Genomic DNA, 6,422 nt, shown 5'->3' with positions numbered 1-6,422 from the left:
GTTACGTCATAGTTACTTTAAGAAGTTTGTATATGACTATCATTAGTCATACTTAGATGTTAATGTCCAAAACATGTCATACATTCATCAATGGGCCTTGAATGGTACTAGTGGCCATTATAGCATCTATCATGTCCCCGTTGCTACAAGAGGGTTGTATATGAGTGTAGTGAGCCATAGGCATAGTTGGTCATCATACTGTGCATTAATGGGCCGTCTTGGGCCTAGATTATTGTTAGTGACCAATTGTAGTCTCTATCATATCATAGTTGCTCTAAAAGGGTTGAATATGAGTTTAGTGAGTCATAGTTTGGTTAACGCCTAACAAAATGTCTTACTTTCATCAATGGGTCTTATTGGACCTTAACTGGTGTTTGTGGCCCGTTATAGCATTTATCACATCATAGTTGTTCTAAGAAGGTTGTATAGGAATGTCATTAGTCATAGTTAGATGTTAATGGCCGATAACATGTGATACTTTCATCATAGGTCTTATTGGGCCTTGTTGGTGTTAGTGGCCCATTATAGCCTTTTTCATGTCATTGTCGCTCTAATGGGTCATATTAGGGCTTGAAATCTCTTTGTGGTCTATTATGGCATGTGATATGTAACATTAGATATTTAAGGGTTATATCGTGTTATAGGGAGTCATATTAGACCATAATAGACAAAAACGACTCATACATGTCCTAATAGATCATATTGGGCCTTGAAATCTTTAATGGCCCATTATGCATATAATTTTAAATTGTGTCTTAAGAGGTACAACTCGCATAATCCGTCAATATACATTAAACATAGGGGTGACAAATGGGTTGGGTTGGGTCGAAATGGGTTATGGGTCGGAACGGGTTATGGGTCGAAACGGGTCAGGTCCAAACGGGTCAATTAAAAAAAAGGGTTGTTATGGTTCGGGTCGGAATGGGTCAGGGTCGGAACGGGTCAAAACGGGTTTCGGGTCGATTTTTTTTAACAAGGACAACGGAGGAAATGTTTAGTTTTTTTACTTTTTCCGTTTTTTATTTATAATTTGACTTATGATTTGTTTATTATTTTTTTTTTTTTGAATATTTTTTAAAATTGTGTCTTAAGAGGTACAACTCGCCTAACCCGTCAATATACATTAAACATAGGAGTGGCAAATGGGTTGGGTTCGGTTGGGTCGAAATGGGTTGGGTTGGGTCGAAATGGGTTATGGGTTGGAACGGGTCAGGGTCGGAACGACTCAATTAAAAAAATCGTTGGTGATAATAAGTAATGTCAACAGTACCAAAAGTCCTAACATGTATCCACACATCACGTATAATATCCGAACATCACGTATAATATCTGTAGGAACTTGTCTTTTAATCAAAGATAGTACATATTTTAAAACTTATTCATAATTCATTATCAATATTAGAAACTTGCACTTTGATGTGTATTGGTGTCCAAATCCGAGCACTTGATCTTCGGCTTTTCGCTTCCATTTGTGGGCTTCACCTAAAGCAATCTAATACCAAATATTAGTTATTGCCAATATTTAAATATTATATATAAATAGGATATTAAACCCGGAGTAACATTAGTTAAAATATTAAGCCAAACCAGGTCCAACGTAGTCTATACCGGCTACCGTTATGCAACTCCAAAGATTCAATTTATTATGTATCTTAACTCGCCCGATTGATCATAAGCTTCGCGTACCTGTTTCTAATCAGCATGATTAGAACCCATCAACATAATTACAACCCATTTAAATTAATCTTAATGCTATTTCACGTCTCAACTATAATTCAACTTTAGAAACGGTTACAACTTCTCAACATATTATTTACAACCCGTCTAAACAACTTAACGAATCATTTCTCTAATTAAATCATGCTACTAATTTAATATTCACCAACGAGTCAAATCTTTATCTAGTTACTATATTATTATTATAATCGACAAGCTGGTCCGAAACCCAAATCAAACCGTACTACACAATGCTAGTACTATTTATATTCTAGACATGAGTAATTACCACTTAGACATTTGGTAGGGTAAACTTCAAACTGTAACGAGTTAAAACAACCAGTACGCACTGAGTATAGTCAAAAGAATCAACTTTCAATTAATGGGTCAAGGCGGCCCGTATCCATTTGATATTCATAATAAATCAAAACATACTAATAAGACTTGTAACTTCTTAAAATAGATGTAAGATAAACTTACCTTTGTTCGTAGGAGCTTGATTACACTTCGTCCATTTGACTCGTTGGCTTCCAAGCTTCAACATACCTAGCTTGTTAAAGTCAACTTTCAACAAGTTAGAATACATAATGTGGACACTCGGCATTAGTATTCTTTATATTTTCATACCACTCTCATTCATACCGAATAATTAATAAGCCAAGAATCATCAATGTGTTCATCAAGTTATCAGTTAAACATTTTCAAGTCATTTATCCACTTCCCCCGTTTTAACGGTTAACTTAGTACATATACGACTAGGCTCTACTTAGAAACTTCATACATTATGGCATTAATTTACATTAAAGCAGTTATGTCATAATCTCTTCTAAACAAGTGCGCATACCATTTATTATTATGAAAAAAACTATTTTCAGTACTGCACCTATTCACCTCAACTTTTGACCAATTAAAAGTCAGAACTAACTTAATATGCTCAAAAGTAAAATGTAGTAAACTCACAGAGGTTTCCAAGCATATAAAGTTCACCTTTATCGGAGCTACGGTTTATTATATGTGATTTTTAGCAAAACAGGTCAGCAACCTATTTTCTGTCAAAACAGTATGCTGAATCTGCTGTATTGCTCTAGAAACTAACTGTTTTGAACAATATTTCATCCTAAACAGCTTTTCATGTTCACATATAAAACGTAGTAGACTCAGGCTTTTCAAGAATATAAAATACATCTTTCTCGGATTTTTATACTATTTTATATGATTATTCAAAGAACAGGACAACAACATAATTTAACTTCAAACAACATGCTGTCATCATTTTAATCTACTGTTTTGATCCATTTTAAGTATGAATTAGCTTATCGTGTTCAAAGATGAAACCTAGTACATCAAAAGAGGTTTTCAAGCATGTATAATACACATTCACCCGATTTTTCTGTGATTTTATACGAATTTTATTGACAGCAGTAATATGAATTTCACATCTTAACAACTCTTTTAATTCCTTGTTGGTTGAGACATTTTCACAAACACCTTGTGTGCATTCATTTGCAATCATTACTTTAAATCTCTAAGCATGATCTGAAATGCCTATTTGCTCACACATTTTAACAATGACCTCTTATGTTTGATGCATTACAACAATCAACTTATGTGTATAGATTATAATCATATAACCACATCCATAAAAGATCTCTAATTTATCAACTGTGTTTATCAAATATGGTATACTCTTGGACACAGTTTGACACTACTATGATAGAATCAACAATTATAACTAGTAATATATCACATAATCAATATTATCACTATCAGTTCATCAATAATCACATAAAACACGTACTATATCATCATGCATGAAGTGTAGATAACAAAGCCCCAACTTTAGGGTTAGAAACACTTACCCAATAATCGATCTACTAGACGATGATTATGTATTTTCTAATGCTCGATTTGATAATCGATTTGAGAAGTGAAATCATCTGTTCTCCTTCTTGCTCGTTCTCTTCTTCTTGCTTGTTTTCTTCTTCTGTTCACACACACATCCAGAACATCCAAAAATATACATCACCCACCCTTTTGTTTTATTTCCTCTTTGACCCCTCTTTGGTTTAAAATCCATATTTATAAAAATCTTGAAATTTGGGATGTTACATAATTGTTGTTTAACATCAAGTTACAGACCAATCAATAAACGAGAACGAATCTGTCAACCAACTTATCTCAACAAAACTCAAACCCTAACATTTTTTGACATCTCTAGGGTTCTAATTAATCATGTTGAAAACCCCCGTTAGATTTGATCGCAGGATGGTTGATGAAGTTTGGAGCAAGAATCAAAGTGATGAAGAAGAGTAATGAGCTTCAATCGATGTTTATAGATTAGGTTTGTAATTAGGAGGAGGTGAAGGTGATGATACTTAGGAAATATAAAGCGTTTTAGCCTTATAAAACTAAACTACTATTTGGTCACACAACCTCGTATAAGTGGCCATATATTTTAAGCGTTTTAGCCACATTACTAATAAATACAATGGTTGTTCGTCATATTTCGCCACATTATTAAAAATGTGGCTAACAAATGTGACCTTAGGCCACACAACGTAATATAAGTGGCTATATCTTTTACTTTTTAGACACACCTCTTATCAATACAGTAGCCGTTCGTCACATTTGGCCACACTATTAAAACATGTGGCTAGTTAAATGTCATAGTTTGTGGCTAATGCATATGTTTTTGGTCACATGTATCAAAGATCAAACAAACTATGACTGTAGGTCACATTTCGCCACACGTTTTTATAATGTGGCTAGCTTTTGTCACAGTTTTTTTCAAAGTGTGGCGAAAAGTTTCTGAGTAGGTATGGAATGGTCACATGAAGAATAACATGTGTGGCCAAAACATTCTGGAAGGTTTTCAAACATGGTCAAATACCTTTTAGCCACACATTTAAGTTGAAGTGTGGCAAATCGCCCAGACCACATGTGTGGCTAAAAGTCGATTTTCACGTAGTGAACATAATCATCCGTTATATATTTTATTAAAACCTAATCGTTTAAGTTAAATAAATCATTAGCAACGATATATTAATGAAAGATCATATTATTTTATATTAACTTATCTTGATAGCTTAAACCAAAATTGATAATGGTTTCTAGGTCTTGAACGTAAAGAAAGAATTTGAATTAAAAAATGAAGAATGGATGTCGGTTAATAAGTTACTCTATAAAAAATGGGAATTGGTAATTTATTTAAAATGTTTTTAATATTCCGGTTCATCGGTTCCAAGTCTTGAACCGTCGGTTTTACCCATAAGCGAAGCGGGAACCGTTTAATACACATTCTGATAACCGAGAACCATAAGGTAACACACATTAGCGGTTCTGAGGCATTGGTTCGGTTCCGGTTCCGGTTCCTCAGTTCTGGTGGTTCTGATCCGTTTTTTTGCTCACCCCTATAACCAATTCCTCGATAGGCCTTTTTCAATCGGTTTCGTTACTGATCAAGTCGATCAACCCGATGGCACGTATAAAAGACACCCCGGATATCATTTTACTTATTTTTCTTTCATATACTAGAAGTGTATTCTTTTAACATTTTCAGACAAAAAAAAAAGTTAATTGAAAAGTTTAACAAGTCCGTTTAAACTTTTAACTTCGAATTACTTAAATCTAGTTATTATAAAATGACAAATTGACAAACTAAAAAGAAAAGTTGCAATATTCTTAATGTCATGATGCCTATTATAAAATTTTATCTCATACCCCTAGACCCGATCACGATTACAATATTATTCAGGTTTCATTAGTCAAGGCCTCATTGGAAGGTTATCATAAGAATCTTTTTATTCTCAATACACTCATTTTAAAAAGTTAATGGGCGATCTAACAAAACCATGTTCCATTAAATAATTGAAATAATGCCTTTTGAAGAAGAATATGTATAGTTGACTTTGGGACCAATATAACATACATCATTTAGCTCCAATGGTAGAGCACTAAACAAAGTTTAGTTGGGAATGTGTGTCATGTGTGCATTGTTTCCACTTTCATATTTTCTTTAAAATGCCCTTAATGGAGGAAAAGAGTGATTCTAATGATAATGATAAAGGTAAAGATGAAAATAAAGAAATGACGGATTTAAAATAATAGGAGAGTGCATAATGTAAGAATCGTGTAGACGATTAAGGTGGAAGCCACCCATTTAAGTTTGGATGTACATCGTATCTAGTGGGCCTTTGTGTTTTTTGTCATAGTTTATTAAAATGAAGATGAAGCGTGTGAATTTATCTGACAGGATGTATGTGTTTGAATTAAACACTCACCGGTTTTCACTTATAAAATGTATTTTATCTAATTTTATTGGTTAGGAAAGTATTTATGGTGTCTCAGTTAGGAAATGTGTCTTTTTTCTTTCCTTATTTTGTTAATTAAATTAGAAAAATTAAAGTAATTTAAAGGAAAAAGTTGATGAAGAAACTTGGTAGCATGCTTCGTTTCAAAGTGCTTGGTTTGCCCTCTAAACAGGGGAACCACGTTACAAGGACACATGATCCCCTCAACTACATCCACCTTTACATTTATAATAATTATTACTCCCGCAATCTTATAATGGAATTAACTAATGACACCAAATCTTCAATATTAAATTCTTACGTCTTTTGATTAAAGTAATAATGATACCTTTGTTTTATTTTGTTATTAAATATATTCAATGTTCGAAAGTTTGGACATAACAGATAGTTTGACAG

Source organism: Bidens hawaiensis, unplaced genomic scaffold (genome assembly GCF_021521415.1).
Source record: "Bidens hawaiensis isolate Kalapana, Puna unplaced genomic scaffold, B.hawaiensis_p1.1 tig00040116_1, whole genome shotgun sequence".
Classification (NCBI taxonomy): domain Eukaryota; kingdom Viridiplantae; phylum Streptophyta; class Magnoliopsida; order Asterales; family Asteraceae; genus Bidens; species Bidens hawaiensis.
The sequence above is the reverse complement of the archived record's forward strand: the minus strand, read 5'-3'. Positions refer to the sequence as shown.